Source organism: Somniosus microcephalus, chromosome 7 (assembly GCF_052327205.1).
Source record: "Somniosus microcephalus isolate GS21.2 chromosome 7, FLI_Smic_1.0, whole genome shotgun sequence".
Classification (NCBI taxonomy): Eukaryota; Metazoa; Chordata; class Chondrichthyes; order Squaliformes; family Somniosidae; genus Somniosus; species Somniosus microcephalus.
In genome coordinates this window covers 260,859,361-260,876,900 of record NC_140993.1, presented here as the reverse complement: position 1 = coordinate 260,876,900, position 17,540 = coordinate 260,859,361, and the positions used below count along the sequence as shown (strand labels likewise).

At 48.9% G+C, this 17,540-nt stretch overlaps 2 long non-coding RNA genes across 2 annotated transcripts; one reads left to right on the top strand and one right to left on the bottom strand.

The window, feature by feature from the left end:
- Nucleotides 1-36: 36 nt before the first annotated feature.
- On the top strand, nucleotides 37-2,966 carry LOC147115268 (uncharacterized). Its single transcript, XR_015079100.1, has 2 exons — nucleotides 37-155; nucleotides 1,370-2,966. It is a non-coding gene; the product is annotated as an uncharacterized LOC147115268 (long non-coding RNA).
- Nucleotides 150-16,883, bottom strand: LOC147115267 (uncharacterized). Its single transcript, XR_015079101.1, has 3 exons — nucleotides 16,795-16,883; nucleotides 1,710-2,085; nucleotides 150-353 (listed from the first exon to the last, which is right to left on the bottom strand). It is a non-coding gene; the product is annotated as an uncharacterized LOC147115267 (long non-coding RNA).
- Between the last annotated feature and the right edge of the window lie 657 nt (nucleotides 16,884-17,540).

Here is a 17,540-nt window from a genome sequence, read left to right as displayed (position 1 = left end):
GACGCAACAAAATATCTGGTAAAGTTAAGAATAAATCGGCTACAATAATTTTATTTTAAAAAAAATTACAAATTCGAATGGCTGGAAACTCCTTGCTAAGCGTGCCGTGACCACCTGGAGCCCCATCACTGACACTGCAGCCGGCGCCCGGCCAGGTCAGCGCTTCTCTCTTCAAATCACGTTTGTGGTGCCAGTTTATTTATTGTTTTGCTCTCTGCAGATTTGTATATACATCTTTATATCGTACGGAGTGTAGGAGTAGCTCAACAACGCAAGAGTAGAATTCTGCGGATGCTGGAAATCTTGAAATAGAAACAGAAAATGCTGGACATACTCAGCAGGTCAGGCAGCATCTGTGGAGAGAGAAAAACAGAGTTAACGTTTCAGGTCGATGACCCTTCGTCAGAACTGGGAAAAGTTTGAGATATAACAGATTTTAAGCAAATGCAGAGGCAAGGGGAGGGGAAGAGGAGGAAAGAACAAAAGGAAAGGTCTGTGATAGGGTGGAAGATAGGAGTGATTAAATGACAAAAGGGATGATGGTGCGAGGCGAAAGAAGATGGTATTGGAACAAGAAACAAAAGATGGGTCTAGAGGAGGTGTAAATGGGAATAGCACAACCATCATCAACAGCAGATTATATTAATAGTTCCTGCTACATCGCTTTATTGTGAAGGGTTTTGATAGACTAAATAAGGAGAAACTGTTTCCAGTGGCAGGAAGGTTGATAACCAGGGGGCACCAATTTAAGGTCATTGGCAAGTGAACCAGAGGGGAGAGATGAGATTTTTTTTTAATGCAGCGAGTTGTGATCTGGAATGCACTGCCTGAAAGGATGGTGGAAGCAGATTCAATAGTAACTTTCAAAAGGGAATTGGATAAATACTTGAAAAGGAAAAATTTGCAGGCCTGTGGGAAAAGAGTAGGGGGAGTGGGACAAATTGGATAGCACTTTCAAAGAGCAGGCACGCTGGCCTCCTGTGTTGTATGATTCTATAATGTTTTCCTTTGTTTTTGTGCGTGAAGTTGCATATTTAAATAACTTTGCATGTGGTCACCTCATTCTCCTGTAAACGTTTTTGCTGCAATCGAATAAGATTTTGCATCTGCAGTAATTCTAAAACGGCAATTGTGTTTTATCAGTTTCACAAATATTTAAAAATTTGCTTGTGACTTTAAAACCAATCATTTAATGTACAAAATCAGATTTTCTGAATAAGGAACGACTGCCTGTGAAACACACAATGAAATGTAATGCAATTCCGCATTTTAGAATTATCTGTTCTACGCTTTAAAAAGAAGTTTACTTTAAAAGTATGTTCATTACGCAAATTCCTACCTCAATAGATTTTTGTTTGTTTGATTTCAGATTGCTCAGCACAACATTCCTGTAAGTTGCCCAATGATTCAAAGATAAGCACTGGAGTGTGCCTCTATATTGCTAAGCGCTTCTTTTAAAGCTAGTAACAGATGATTAGAAAGTTAACTCAAACGGTACAACATTGCTTTTAAAATGCCCCTCTGCAAAACTGCAGGACTTGCACCTGAAAAAAATTGATACTGGAGGAATCTTGTGGCTGACAGCTGTGCTGGCCATTTTGGAAAAGTCTTGAGCCTGGATCAAATTGGACTGTGTGCTGTGCTCAACAAATCTTTGTTATGGACATGCGAAGAAGTAAAAGGAGTGGAAATGGCAAGTAAAAACTTACTTTTGTGATCTGTGCAAATTTTGCTGGTGAGAAAATGCCAGCGTCTGTTATCGGAAAGGCTGCAAAACCTTTTAAAACTTGGATGTAAATGATCTTCCAGTAATCTGGAAAGATAAAAGAAAGGTGTTGATGACTTCTGACATTCCAGGTGAACTCCTGCAAGACCTAAAGAAGATGAAAGCAAAGAGAGGGAACTTCTTACTATTGTGTAATAATCCACCAATTAACTCTGTCGGTCTCTCTCCACAGATGTTGCTTGACTGGCTAAGCATTTTCTGTTTTTAATCCAGAATTAAACATTGGCAATATATTTTATAAGAGGTTTAGTGCACATAATGCATGTTAGTCTCTTCATCCTCATTATTCTCTTCAACCTCTGTAAACAAGAGTGACAAAAATATTTTAAGAGTTTGTACCACAAACTTATTGTACAAACCATAATCAGCACGGGTGACCAAGCAGGGGCTGGTTTCGCAGGTCTGTGCTTCGTGCAGTACGATGGATTTCAGCAGCTTGGAATGAAATACCAGTCTCTGCCATCACAAAATGTTTCCAGAGTTGTGGCATTTTCCCCCACTGAGGAAGCTAATGTTTCAGTTACCAAGGAATACCAGGGTTGGAGACCGTGCAAACAATTGTTGATGCCGCTCGCTTTAATGAATTTGACACTGAAACACCAACTTGTGAAGAGCTTGGCACACAGGAAGAGGAACCTCTCATCAGGGCAGCTGGGGAACCATATTCTAGAACACATGAAAGATGACGAATGTGATGAAGCTGAGCCAGTGATTGACCAGGGTCAACTTGGCATTCTTCGCATCATCACGGGTTGTTGCTGATCTAAAATCATTTGCTGTGACCAACGGCTATGGAGACCTTTCCCGTATGTTCTGTAGTGTGGGACAGAAAATGAGAGAGATGTAAATCACGCAAGTGTGAGGTACATATGAAAATGATGGCCAGGAAAAGACCAGCTGGTCCACTAAGCCTGTCCCACACTCATGACGGCTGGAGTATCACGACTAGACACTTGCTATTCCCTGTAGTCATGTAAAGGAGGCAAAAAAAACCAGGGCCAATGAGGGGGGAAAAAACTACTCTAGAACATTCCTCTCCGACCACTGGTCCACGAGGTCACATTTTATTTTTACTGAGTAAATACAGTAGTGTGTGTGTGTGTTACAACCATGCAAAGTCCTTTCTAAAATTATAATTCAAAGTTGTGTTGTGTTGATTAAACCTTTGTTTTTAAAACAATACACTAAAATTGGGATGTAATTATTGAACTGTGAATTATAAGTTTGTATTTTACTATGTGCCGACATATTGTATTCAGGTTGTAACTATTTCAGAGTCTATGTTTCTAAAAATGTCTTCTGTAGTTGTGTGCCAAATATCCTAGAAAACATCTCTAGTTCTATGAGAATATGATGATCAGGTAGAAGTTCTTTTCAGATGTCAAATAATAAGCAATTTGATAATGTTTCAATATATAGCGTATTCAAGATCCCGTTTTCTGGATAAGTGAGTAGTAAAATAGGAATTACAATTATTTCAATTAATATTCTGCAACTGTATTCATGAAGTCTTAAGCTCTGAAGTGAGGGAGGTAATACATGGGACCCTATTTTGCTGAGCAAATTCTGGAAACACTTCGTTAACACCACACAGTGCTTCTTTTAAATCATTTCCATTGTAAATCCATTGCAGCATTCTCTTAATTTCAGTTACTGTTCGGAGTTTATTTAATAAAAGGACTCCAAACTTGTTTTCAGCAAAACAGTGGAATAAGGATTACATATCCTTGTGCAAAACAGACCGGAGATGAGCCTGTAAAGCATTTTCACCCCATGTTCCTGAAGTTACATTTTCAAGTATCAGCAGGTGCTTAAATACATTAGATTGTTTTACAATGTTATATCTTGGGTAATTTTTTTTTGTTACATTTGAGACTATATTTAAATTTTACTCATCGATAATCACAACCCCGTCTTCCTGTTTTAGTGATACTTGGCAGCTTTTTGTTGCTGGTTTACAAATGAAACAACTTGCATTTATACAACGTCTTTAATGTAGAAAAATATCCCAGTGTGCTTCATGGAGGTGTACAAGATAATTTCTCAGTACAAGGTCCACTTTTACTGTTACTATATGATTGCTTTACCATGACATAAGCATGGTTAAATCAAAACTATCTCGTTTAGTGCCTGACCAAAATGAGGTTGACATGAGTCCACTATAAACTTGAAGTTTAAGCTCGACAGTCAAGCCGTATGTAGTTTGCATACTTAAGGTTCATCCAGATTGTAATGACAACTGCCAGTTTACATTAAAATTGACAGCAAGTCAACATTTTAAAAATACATCTTAGTAACACAGTAAGTTTAAGACATGCAGAGGAAGTAGGAACAGGAGTAGGCCATTTAGCCCCTCGAGCCTGGTCCGCCATTCAATGAGACCCTGGCTGACCTGCGACCTAACTATATACCCGCCTTTGGCCCATATCCCTTTAGTTAACAAAAAGCTATCAATCTCAGGTTTAAAATTAACAATTGATCTAGTATCAATTGCCGTTTGCAGAAGAGAGTTCCAAACATCAACCACCCTTTGTGTGTAGAAATGTTCCCTAATTTCACTCCTGAAAGGTCTGGTTCTAATTTTTAGACTATGCTCCCTAGTCCTAGACTCCCCAACCAGCAGAAATAGTTTCTCTCTACCCTATCTGTTCCCTTAATATCTTGAAAACTTCGAACAAAATCACCCCTTAACCTTCTAAATTCCAGGGAATACAACCCTAGTTTGTGTAATCTCTCGTCTTAATTTATCCCTTGGGAGTCCAGGTATCATTCTGGTAAACCTACGCTGCACTCCCTCCAAGGCCAATATATCCTTCCTAAGGTGTGGTGCCCAGAACTGCTCACAGTGCTCCAGGTGTGGTCTAACCAGGGTTTTGTACAGCTACAGCATAACTTCTACCCCCTTGTATTCTAGTCCTCTAGATATAAAGGGCAGCATTTAATTAGCCTTTTTGATTATTACATAGGATATACGGCACAGAAACAGGCCATTCGGTCCAGCCAGTCCATGCCAGTGTTTATGCTCCACACGAGCCTCCTCCAGTCTTTCCCCATCTAAATCTCTCAGCATAACCCTCTATTCCCTTCTCCCTCATGTGCTTATCTAGCCTCCCCTTAAATGTATCTATACTATTCGCCTCAACCACTCCCTGTGGTAGCGAGTTCCACATTCTCGCCACTCTCTGGGTAAAGAAGTTTCTCCTGAATTCCCTATTTAATGTCATGAACAGGTAGAGAAAATAAAAGAAGCTGTTGAAATCTACAAGGTAAAAGGGAACAGATCTGATCACCTGATTATTTTATCATATTTTCATGGTTTAGCCCTTTTGTGATTTTTGCTCCCAATCCCAGGCCTGCTGAAATCTTCCTTAGATTCTCAGAAGAAATCGGCGAGTCTAGAAATGGAATAGCGGCAGAAACAGCAAATTCCCGAAATTAGTAGTCTGATTTGCGAATTTTGATTTTTTTTTTGCTTTTATTGCAGAAAAAGCCCGGAACTCTTACTTTTCAGAGTTCATTTTATAGGAACAGTCGAGCCGTCTACAGCCCCACATAACACCCAAGTTCACCAACATGCACCAGATTCTTGCTGGGAAAGAGCAGCATTTAATCAAGAGATCTCCGGGAACAAGAGGAGCAGATTCTTGAAACAGTGGTGGAGAATCTTAGTGAAATTCAAGAGAATTTAAATTGTATTCAGGAGAAACTCTCAAAGTTGCAAAATCAGAGGGAGCAAAAAGATGGACTGACATTTCTGAAAGTGAGGGGTTACGTTTCAGTTTAGTTCAGTGAAGGTGCCCAGTCACAAAATGATGGGTGAGAATTTTGAAATCAACGTAGCATTGCCCCAGTAATTTGGAATAGATTTAAACCGATCGATTGTTTTGTCTTTTCCGGGGCAGATCTGCTATTGTCACTGAACGATTCAGCCTCCCACAATATCTGCAGAATACCGGGAATGAGTTGCCGTGATCTGGACACTTAGCGTGTAATTATTTCCATTTTACCCAAGTTTAACATTCTCCTGAAACTCGTATTACAATCCAGTTACAATTGCATGTTGTAAGTGTGTGGTACAGTGGGTGTGAGAGAGAGTCACTGCCTGTGAGTGGGACTGATGTTGATTTCCAGTACCTGACACACAAATAAGAATTCAGAATGATTTGAAATGCATTTTTGCCTAACTGCACGTGCACAGTACTAAATGGTGCGGCAGCCTGCACTGCCACGTTTCTCGGTCCCGTGTAGTGAAGGTTAGGGGATCGGATGTGGGGTGGGGAGAGGAGAGGGGAGGATCGAAGGGGGAAAAGGAGGGGATTGAAGGGGGAAACCTCCTGTTGATTACCACCGACTGCCCTCCCTCTGCTGATGAATCAGTACTCCTCCATGTTGAACACCACCTGGAAGTAGCACTGAAACGAGCAAGGGCACAGAATGTACTCTGGGTGGGGGACTTCAATGTCCATCACCAAGAGTGGCTTGGTAGCACCACTACTGACCAAGTCCCGCAGGACATAGCTGCCAGTCTGGGTCTGCGACAGGTGGAGAGAGAACCAACATGAGGGAAAAACCTACTTGAATTTGCCCTCACCAATCTACCGGTCACAGATGCATCTGTCCAGGACAGTATTGGTAGCAGTGACCACCACACAGTCATTGTGGAGACGAAGTCCCGTCTTCACACTGAGGACACCCTCCATCGTGTTGTGTAGCACTACCACCGTGCTAAATGGGATAAATTCAGAACAGATCTAGCAGCTCAAAACTGGGCATCCCTGAGGCGCTGTGGGCCATCAGCAGCAGCAGCAGAATTAGTGTCATAGGGGGAGAAATTGGGTATAGCCCCGTTTGGGGCGCTAGTTCTGGCAAAGCACAAAGCCTAGCGCCAGTTGCGATTTAGCGCCACCTGGCGCGATATTGGGTTGCAGCGCCCCTAAAGGTGATTGCGGCACTAAAATCAGGCGCTGCACGCTACTCTTAAGGCGCTAACCCGGCGGCCCAACCCAATTTCGCCGCGGCGGGGCGCAGCGAGGGTGCTGTCAATAATCACTTTCCCTGAGACACACTGGCGCCGGCCAGCTCAAAGAGGCAGGTCAATTGGCATCACCAGACACACTCACTGCCTTGTAGGCCTTCAAAGCGGTGGGAGCCTACCTGTGGCGCACCAGCCTAGCAAGACATGGAAAGGGTGAGGCAGAGGGCGGAACGACTCACTGATGGGGCATTGGATGCTTTGGTTGGCGCAGTGGAATCAAGGCCAAGGAAGATGGTCAGAATGTGATTTATGTTTTGGACAGTCTCCCGGGTGTGAGAAGCAGTTATGTGTCAGTGTATTAGTTTTGCTTTCTGTTGCCATAGCTTTCACGTTTGAAGGAACCACATTTTGTTTAATGAAACACTTTCTTCATTTACAATGGCCATGCCTGCTATTTACATGCATCTTGCCCTTCACAGGCTTGGGGGTATCAGACCGGTTCCATTCCTGTTCTTGGAATGGCAGCAAGCATTCCGAGAGAGGGGCCTAGAAGCTACTTTTGATCAGCCTCTGACGCGCAGCCTGAGAAGAGCTGCTCGCGTAGAAGTTCAGGCCAGCAGGCATCTTCTCAGCCACCGACAGAAATGTCCTGCACCTTATCTGAGGCTGCAGATCTGGCTGAAGCAGCTGGCACAGCTCAGTCACCACCTCCTTTCTAAATCGCAGCCTTCTGACATACTGCTCCTCCGGCATGTTCATGTAGGAAAACTGCTGTCGGAAAACCCTGCCAGAGCAAGGTCTGCTGTGGCGACGTCTGTTGGCCCTCCTCTGGCCATGCCCGCCCCCCTCTCCCAGCGTCTCAGTGCCCTTTCCAGATGATTCAGCAGCAGGACGTTCCCCTCCAATGCAGCCCCCATAATAAGTGCCCACAGGAAGGTTCCCCATTGTCAAGGCTCACCAACAGCAAGGTGATGGTCAGAAGGCTGAAGATAGTCTGCCTGCACTGGCTCAGTGGTCAAATGGCTCTCAGTGTGCAGCTCAGCAACTCTTTGTAGCTCTCGAGGAAGTTGTGCTCCAAAAATGGCTGCTGCTTTTAAACCACACCAGTCCCCTTTAAATAATGCTCCTCCAGCCCGAGAGCGACTTGGCAAGGTCCAGGTAAGCTGTCACTATTAGCGCCAGGTGCTACGGAAGGGGGGGGCGCCACTGAATTTCCAGTCCAGGGCGCCCAAAAGGTGTTGCACACTCAAATGACGTCATAATCAGCCTTCGCCCATGAGCGGGCGCTAAGATTTAGCGCCGGCGCTAAATGCATGCTCAATAAGGCGCCCGCCCGGAAATTGGCTAGTGCCCCACTTCTCGGCCTCTTTAGGCGTTAATCGGTGGCGCTAACAACCGAATTTCTCCCCCATAGAGTTATACAGCACAGAAAGAGGCCCTTCGGCCCATCATGTCTGCGCCGGCCCATCAAGCCCCGTCTATTCTAATCCCATTTTCGAGCACTTGGTCCATAGCCTTGTATGCTATGGCGTTTCAAGTGCTCATCTAAATGCTTCTTGAATGTTGTGAGGGTTCCTGCCTCAACCACCTTTTCAGGCAGTGAGTTCCAGATTCCAACCACCCTCTGGGTGAAAAAGTGTTTCCTCAAATCCCCTCTAAACCTCCTGCCCCTTACCTTGAAACTATGCCCCCTAGTTATTGACCACTCTACTAAGGGGAAAAGTTCTTTTCTATCTACCCTATCTGTACACCTCAATCAGGTCCCCCCTCAACCTTCTCTGCTCTAAGGAAAACAACCCCAGCCTGTCCAGTCTCTCTTCATAGCTGAAGCACTGCAGCCCAGGCAACATCCTGGTGAATCTCCTCTGCACCCTCTCCAATGCAATCACATCCTTCCTATAGTGTGGCGACCAGAACTGCACACAGTATTCCAGCTGTGGCCTAACTAGTGTTTTGTACAGCTCCATCATAACCTTCCTGCTCTTATATTCTATGCCTCGGCTAATGAAGGCAAGTATCCCGTATGCCTTTTTAACCACCTTATCTACCTGTCCTGCTGCCTTCAGGGATCTATGTACATGCACACCAAGGTCCCTCTGATCCGCTGTCCTTCCTAGGGTCCTACCATTCATTGTCTATTCCCTTGCCTTGTTAGTCCTCCCAAAATGCATCACCTCCTACTTTTCAGGGTTAATTTCCATTTGCCACTGTTCTGCCCATCTGACCAACCCGTCTATATCGTCCTGTAGCCTGAGGCTTCCCTCCTCGCTATTTACCACCCCACCAATTTTTGTGTCATCTGCAAACTTACTGATCATATCTCCTACATTCATATCTAAATCATTAATGTACACTACAAACAGCAAAGGACCCAGCACCGATCCCTGCGGTACATCACTGGACACAGGCTTCCAGTCACAAAAACAACCTCTGACCATCACTCTCTGCCTCCTGCCACCAAGCCAATTTTGGATCCAATGTGCCAAGTTGCCCTGGATCCCATGGGCTCTTACCTTCTTGACCAGTCGCCCATGCAGGACTTTGTCAAAAGCCTTACTGAAGTCCATGTAGACCACATCAACTGCACTACCCTCATCCACACACCTAGTCACCCCCTCGAAAAATTCAATCAAATTGGTCAGACATGATCTCCCCCTGACAAAGCCATGCTGACTATCCTTGATTAATCCTTGCCTCGCCAAGTGGAGACTAATTCTGTCCCTCAGAATTTTTTCCAATACTTTCCCTACCACTGATGTTAGGCTCACTGGCTTGTAATTCCCTGGTTTATCCCTACTACCCTTCTTGAATAATGGTACTACGTTAGCTGTTCTCCAGTCCTCTGGCACCTCCCCTGTGGCCTGAGGTTCTGAAAATTTGTGTCAGAGCCCCTGCAATCTCCTCCCTTGCCTCACAGCAGCCTGGGATACATCTCGTCTGGGCCTGGGAATTTATCCATTTTTAAGCCTGCTAAAACCGCTAGTACCTCCTCTCTCAATACTAATTTGTTCAAGTATATCACAATCCCCCTGCCTGATTTCTATGCCTACATCATCCTTCTCCATAGTGAACACAGATGCAAAATATTCATTTAAAACCTCACCTACATCTTCTGGCTCTACACAGATTGCCACTGGTCCCTAATGGGTCCTACTCTTTCCCTGGTTATCCTCTTGCCCTTAATATACTTATAAAACACCTTGGGATTTTCCTTTATTTTGCCCGCCAGTGTTATTTCATGCCCCCTCTTCGCTCTCCTAATTTTGTTTTTAAGTACCCCCCTGCACTTTCTATACTCCTCTAGGGCTTCCACTGTTTAGTCCTTTGTATCTGCCAAAAGCCTCCTTTTTCCCCCCCTAATCCATTCTCATATCTCTTGACATCCAAGGTTCCCTGGGCTTGTTCCCGTAAAGGTCAAGGGTGGGACCAACGTGTTGGCATTGTACTCTATTTCCTTTCTGAAAGACTCCCACTGCTCTGATGTGGATTTTCCTACAAGTAGCTGATCCCAATCCACTTTGGCCAGATCCTGCCTTATATTAAAATCGGCCTTCCCCCAATTTAGAACCTTTATTTCCAGTCCATCTTTGTCCTTTTCCATGACTACCTTAAATTTCACCAAATTATGGTCACTGTCCCCAAAATGCTCTCCTACTGACACTTCTACCACTTGCCCGGCTACATTCCCTAGAATTAGGTCCAGTACCGCCCCCTCTCGTAGAACTTTCTACATGCTGGCTCAAAAAGCTCTCCTGGATGCACTTTAAGAATTCCACACCCTCTAAGCCTTTCACACTGACTATCCCAGTTAATATTGGGGAAGTTGAAATCCCCTACTATTATTACCCTATTATTTCGACACTTGAGATTTGCCTACATATCTGTTCCTCTATCTCCCCCTGACTGGGGGCTTATAGTACACTCCCAGCAAAGTGCTTGCCCCTTTTTGGTTTTTATGCTCTACCCATATTCAATTCAATTTTTTGTCATATATGCAGCAGACGTGTGTACTGCACAATTAAATGTTGATTTTTACGAATCCTCCCAATATGGCCTCATTAGAGGAACCTGCTAAGATATCATCCCTCCTTACAGCAGTAATTGACTCCTTGATTAATATTGCGACACCCGCTCCTCTTACATCCCCCTCTGTCTCGCCTGAAGATTCTATACCCCAGAATATTGAGCTGCCAGTCCTGCCCCTCCCTCAACCATGTCTTTGTCAGCAACAATATCATACTCCCATGTGTTCATCAACACCTTAAATTCATCTACCTTACAAGACTCCTTGCATTAAAATAAATGCCATCCAGCCTTGCCATACTCCTTTGTGCCATTACATATTTGCTCTGCCTTCCAGGCAGACTTGTTTTTTCCTCTATATTTGGCTGTGCATCACCCCCCACCCCCCCCCCCAAAACAGTACTAGCAAACCTCCCTGCAAGGATGTTGGTCCTGTTCTGGTTCAGGAGCAACCCGTCCGACGGTCTTGTTCCGGTTCAAGAGCAACCCGTCTGACTTATACAGGTCCCACCTTCCCCAGAAGCAGACTCAGTGATCCAGGAAACTAAAGCCCTCCCTCCTGCACCAACTCTTTAACCACGCATTCATCTGCTCTAGCCTCCTATTCCTATGCTCACTAGCATGTGGCACCAGGAGTAATCCAGAGGTTACAACTTTTGAGGACCTGCTTTTAATCTGCTACCTAGCTCCCTAAATTCTTGTTGCAGGACCTCATCCCTCTTTCTACCCATGTCATTGGTACCAATGTGAACCACAACCTCTGACTGTTCGCCCTCCCCCTTCAGAATGCCCTGCAGCCAGTGACATCCTTGACCCTGGCACCAGGGAGGCAACATACCATCCCGGAGTCACATCTGCAGCCACAGAAATATCTCTGTTCCCCTTAGGATAGAATCCCCTATCACTATTGCTCTCCCACTCTTTTTCCTCCCCTCCTGTGCAGCTGAGCCACTCGTAGTGCCACAGACTTGGCTCTTGCTGCATTCCCCTGAGAAACCATCTCCCCCATCAGTATCCAAAACAGAAAATCTGTCAGAGAGGGAGATGGACCCAGGGAACTTCTGCACTACCTTCCTAGTTCTTTTACTCTGTCTGGTGGTCACCCATTCCCTGTCTGCCTGTGCACTCTACCTGCAGTGTGACCACCTTGTTAAACGTGCTACCCACAAAGATCTCAGCTTCACAGATGCTCCACAGTGACTCCAGCCACAGCTCCAGCTCCAAAACGCAGATTTCAAGTAGCTGCAGCTGGGGACACTTCCTGCACATGTGTTCGCCCTGGATACCTTGTGGGAGACTACAGTCTCCCGCGTAAAGAATTAGGCAACACAGCGAGCTACAAGAAATAGGTCTTTACTCCAACTCTCAATACAGTACTGAATTCGTACAGCCCGCGAACGTGTGATGACTCACGGATTGGTCACCTGCTGGAACCTGATTGGTTTTCCTTCTCTCAGCAGCAGGCAAGTCTGAACATGCCTTATTCCTCTCAGCTTGCAACTGTCTTGCGGGGGGGAGGGGAATACAGCAGTTAAAAGGGGATTATACAGGTTTATCTACATACACACAGTGTTTCCCCAATATGCCCCCCCCAGAATCCTCGTTAACTGTAAAAGTCAGTCTCTGTGGAGGTTTGACCAAGCGGCTGTAGTAGCCACCTGGCATGTGAGGAGGGCTGTCTGGGAGGTCGGCCGGTTGGTTCGTCGGCTGGTCTGGCGGCTGGTCTGCTGGCTGGACGGGCTGCCGGCGAAGGTGGGGCGGCGGCCGGGAAGTAAGGTTCTGGCGTGTCTTGGTCCTCTTGTGGGGCCGCCGCCAACGCGGGAGGTCTGCCCCGCCGTGGGGGGAGAGCCGGACGAAATGGGAAGCTGAGGTCCAGGTGCGCCAGTTTGAGGCGGTCTACTGAAATAAGGTCCGGCTTCCCGCCGACGTCGATAAGAAAAGCTTTGTCCCCCGTCTCCAACACTGAGAAGGGGCCGGTGTATGGTGGCTGCAGCGGGCCTCCGTGCGCGTCCTGGTGCACGAAGACGAACTCCGCATGTCGTAAGTCTCGAGGCACGTAGGACGGCTGCGGGCCATGTTGCGAAGTGGGCACTGGACGGAATTGCTGGGCCGCGTCCTGGTACAGGGAAAGCCGTCTGGCGGCCGACCACGGCTCCGTTGTCAGGGGGAGGAAGTCGCCTGGTACTCTGAGCGGTTGGCCGTAGACCATCTCGGCCGCGGAGGACCTCTTTGGGCGCGGTGCGCAATCCCAGGAGGACCCAGGGTAGTTTGTCGATCCAGCTGGTGTCGGCCAGGCTGGCGCGGGTGGTAGGCTGTTGTCCTGTGCAACTTGGTGCCGAGGCCGGCGGTGATGGCATTCCACAAGTGGGAGGTGAACTGGGGGCCTCTGTCCGAGGATATGTCGGTCGGCACGCCGAACCGGGCCACCCATGTCGAGACGAATGCTCGCGCGACGTCGGTCGTGGTGGTGGAGGCGAGGGGAACTGCCTCGGGCCATCTGGTGGTATGGTCGACGATCGTGAGCAGGTGTGTGAAACCGTGCGACGGCGGCAAGGGGCCTACCAGGTGGACGTGGTCGAAACGCCTCTCGGGCACCGGGAAACACTCCAATGGCGCCTTGGTGTGCTGCTGGACCTTAGCGCGCTGACACGCCACACATGTGTTGGTCCAGTCTCTCACATCCTTGTGGAGTCCAGGCCAGACGAACTTGGCGGACATGAGTTTCTGAGACGCACGCATCCCTGGATGTGAGAGGCCGTGGATGATGTCGAAAACTTGCTTGCGCCAGGTGGATGGGATGACTGGCCTAGGCGAGGGGACTGAGACGTCGCACAGGAGGGTTGTGCCGGCTGCGTGGAAGTGGATGTCGGCCAGAGTGAGGCTGGTGGTTGACGTCCTGAGGGCCTGGATCTCCGCGTCGGCGGCCTGGTCTCTTGCCATGCTGGCGTAGTCGACGCCCAGGTGCACTGCGTGGAGCGAGGGTCTTGAGAGGCAGTCGGCCACCAAATTGTCCTTGCCGGTGACGTGGCGGATGTCCGTGGTGAACTCCGAGATGAAGTTGAGTTGGTGCTGTTGGCGCGCGGACCAGGGTTCGGTTACTTTGGCCATGGCGAAAGTGAGCGGCTTGTGGTCCACGAATGCGGTGAATGGCCGGCCTTCCAGGAGGAAACGGAAGTGCCGGATTGCCAGGAACAGGGCCAGGAGCTCTCTGTCAAACGTGCTGTAGGCCTGCTCGTTCTTGCGCAGCTGTCGGCTGAAAAATGCCAGTGGCTGCCACGCGCCTTCGACCCACTGTTGCTGGACAGCGCTGACGGCGTAATCCGAGGCGTCCGTGGCGAGGGCGGTCTTGGCACCCGGGATGGGGTGGGCCAGTAGTGTGGCGTTGGCCAAGGCGCTTTTGGTCTGGTGGAAGGCTGTCACCATCTCGCTGGACCAGGTGAGTTGCTCTTTGCCTGTTTTGCCCCTGGTGGCTTCGTAGAGGGGGCGCATGAGTGAGGCGACCTTGGGCACGAAACGGTGATAGAAATTGACCATCCCCAAAAATTCCTGCAGCGCCTTGACCGAGGTGGGCTGGGGAAAGTCCGCCACCCCCTGCACCTTGGAAGGTAGGGGAATGGCTCCCCTTGGCGAGATTCTGTGGCCGAGAAAGTCAATTTGGGCTGTTCCGAACTGGCATTTGGCCGGGTTGACGATTAGCCCGTGTTGGCTGAGGCGCTGGAAAAAGAGAGCGCAAACGCGCGATGTGCTCGGCCTTGCTGCTGCTGGCCACGAGGATATCGTCCAGATAGACAAACAGGAAGCTCCGGTTCCGTAGGACGGAATCCATGAGCCGTTGGAAGGCCTGTGCGGCGTTCTTGAGCCCGAAGGGCATGCGCAGGAACGCGAACAGTCCGAAGGGGGTGATGACCGCCGTCTTCTGTACGTCTGCGTGGTGGACGGGGACCTGATGGTAGCCGCGAATCAGGTCGACCTTGGAAAAGACGGACTTTCCTGCCAGGTGCGCCGAGAAGTCTTGGATGTGGGGAATGGGGTATCTATCGGGCGTGGTGGCGCCGTTGAGCTGTCTGTCGTCGCCGCAGGGGCGCCAGCCACCGCCCGGCTTGGGCACAATGTGGAGGGGGGGGGGGATGACCAGGGGCTGTTCGAGCGGCGGATGATGCCCAGTTTCTCCATCGTGGCGAATTCTTCCTTGGCCACCACCATCTTGGCTGGGTCCAGGCGTCTGGCTCAGGCGAACACTGGTGGTCCCGTAGTGGCGATGTGGTGCTCGACACCATGCTTGGCTGCCGCGGCTGAGAAGGTCGGTTGTGTGAGCCTCGGGAAATCTGCGAGTAGGCGGGCGTAGTCGTCATCCGCCGGGGCAGAGCAGGACCCGACGAGGGCCGGGCTGTTGCTCTGCTGGCAGGCCAGTGAAGCGAAAGTTGCTGCGTCGATCAGGCGCCTGTCGCGGACGTCGACCAGGAGTCCGTGGGCGCAAAGAAAATCGGCGCCCAGCAAGGGATGTGCCACCGAGGCCGTCACGAAATCCCATGTAAATCGCTGGCCGTTGAAACAAACCTCGGCCCGTCGCTTTCCAAAAGTAGCGATGGCTGCGCCATTTGCCGCCACGAGGGGTGGGCCGCTGCAGCCTGCCTGGATGTCGAGCTGGGAGGCAGGAATTATGCTGCATTGGGCTCCGGTGTCGCAAAGGAATCTGCGCCCTGAAAGGGAGTCGGTTATGTACAGCAGTTTACCTGCGGTGCCGATGGCCATCGTGGCGGCGGGGGTGCGGTCGAGCGGGCCTAGACGGCGGCGCGGGGCTGGCGCGTTGGGCCGGGCGGCCATCTTGGTTTGATCGAAAGAGCAGGGTGCTCTGCAGCATTGGGCCTTGTGGCCTAAACGCGCGTGGTAGTAGCATAGTTCTGTGGCCTGGCGTGGCGGCGCGCGCTCGGTGGTGTCGGGGAGCCTCACGACTGCACAGCCGAGTTGGGCGACGGCGAAGACTTTGTCCGCGGCGGCTGCCAGTTGTACGCAGTCCGTGATCGGGGACCCCGCGAGGGCAGTCTGTACCTGCTGAGGAAGCAGGCTGAGGAAAAGGGCCCGAAACAAGAAGCACTGCGGTTCAGAGCCCAGGAGCGCAAGCATCCGGCTCATCAACTGGGTCGGGGTAGAGTCGCCGAGGCCTGGTAGTGAAAGAAGCCTGCGGGCCCTCTCCTCCCCGGACAGGCCGTAAGCCTGCAGCAAGCGGCCCTTAATGGTTGAGTACTTGCCGGTCTGTGGTGGGTTCCCCAGCAGGTCGAGAACTTCGGCGGCGGTGGAGCTTGCTAGTGCTGAGACGTGGAGGTACCTTTCTTCATCGTCTTGAACCCTGTGAAGGGTGAATTGGGCCTCCGTGTGCGCGAACCAAGCCGGTGCTTGGTGTTCCCAGAAGGTGGGGAGCTTCAAGGACACGGCGCCGGCTGACATCGGGCTGCTGCTGGTTGCCGTCGGGTCGTTGCTGGCCTCTGTAGGGCTACGTGAGTCGGGGGCTTCGGCCGCCAACATTCGGGGTCACCAATGTGGGAGACTACAGTCTCCCGCGTAAAAAATTAGGCAACACAGCGAGCTACAAGAAATAGGTCTTTACTCCAACTCTCACAATACAGTACTGAATTCGTACAGCCCGCGAACCTGTGATGACTCACAGATTGGTCACCTGCTGGAACCTGATTGGTTTTCCTTCTCTCAGCAGCAGGCAAGTCTGAACATGCCTTATTCCTCTCAGCTTGCAACTGTCTTGCGGGGGGAGGGGAATATATACAGGTTTATCTACATACACACAGTGTCAACCTAAAGTGTCCCTGACTTCCAACATAGCACGGGAGGAGCACGCCACACTGCCAAACTGCCCTGCCATGTCCTACCCTTAATTTACTCCCTTTAAATTAAAGAATATTAAATACACTAGGGACTTTACTTCCCTTTAAGCACTACTTACTCTAAACTAGCAACCTTACTTTTACTTTAATGACTAGAATGTAGAAATACTCACCGCTGGTTCTCTGTTCCCCCCCTTGTGCAGCTTTTTAGCTCCTGCTCTCCTGGAAGCTGACAAAGCTAGAAAAAGAAAGGCAATCTACACTCTAGAACAAACTGTATTCTACCCTCCCTTATTTATACTGCTGAGATTTAAATAAGTGAGCTCTCTGGTGGTTACAGAACCAGATTAGACCACTTAATTAATCAATTACTCTCACCTGCTCTCCAGCACAGAGCTTGCTTAGTTAGCCCTGGCCAAGCCTGGAAGTAACTTAAAAACTTGAAACAGTAAATTTAAATGCTATTTGCAAGCACACAAGACTAGAATTTATAAAAATAAGAGATTAGCCTTTAAGATTTACTCCCTAACTCACCAAACTCGCAGCTTAACACTCTGTTCCCATCTGCACTCCGTGGCAAACTGCACTTGTATTCCAACCACAATCTGTAAACTCATGGCCCAGCATATCCTTCACTTTACCATTACCATCAAGCCAGGAGACCAACCCTGGTTCAATAAGGAGTGTAGAAGAGCATGCCAGGAGCAGCACCAGGCATACCTAAAAATGAGGTGCCAACCTGGGGAAGCTGCAACACAGGACTACATGCATGCTAAAAAGTAGAAGCAGCATGCTATAGACAGAGCTAAGCGATCCCACAATCAACGGATCAGATCACAGCTCTGCAGTCCTGCCACATCCAGTCGTGAATGGTGGTGAACCATTAAACAACTAACGGGAGGAGGAGGCTCCATGAATA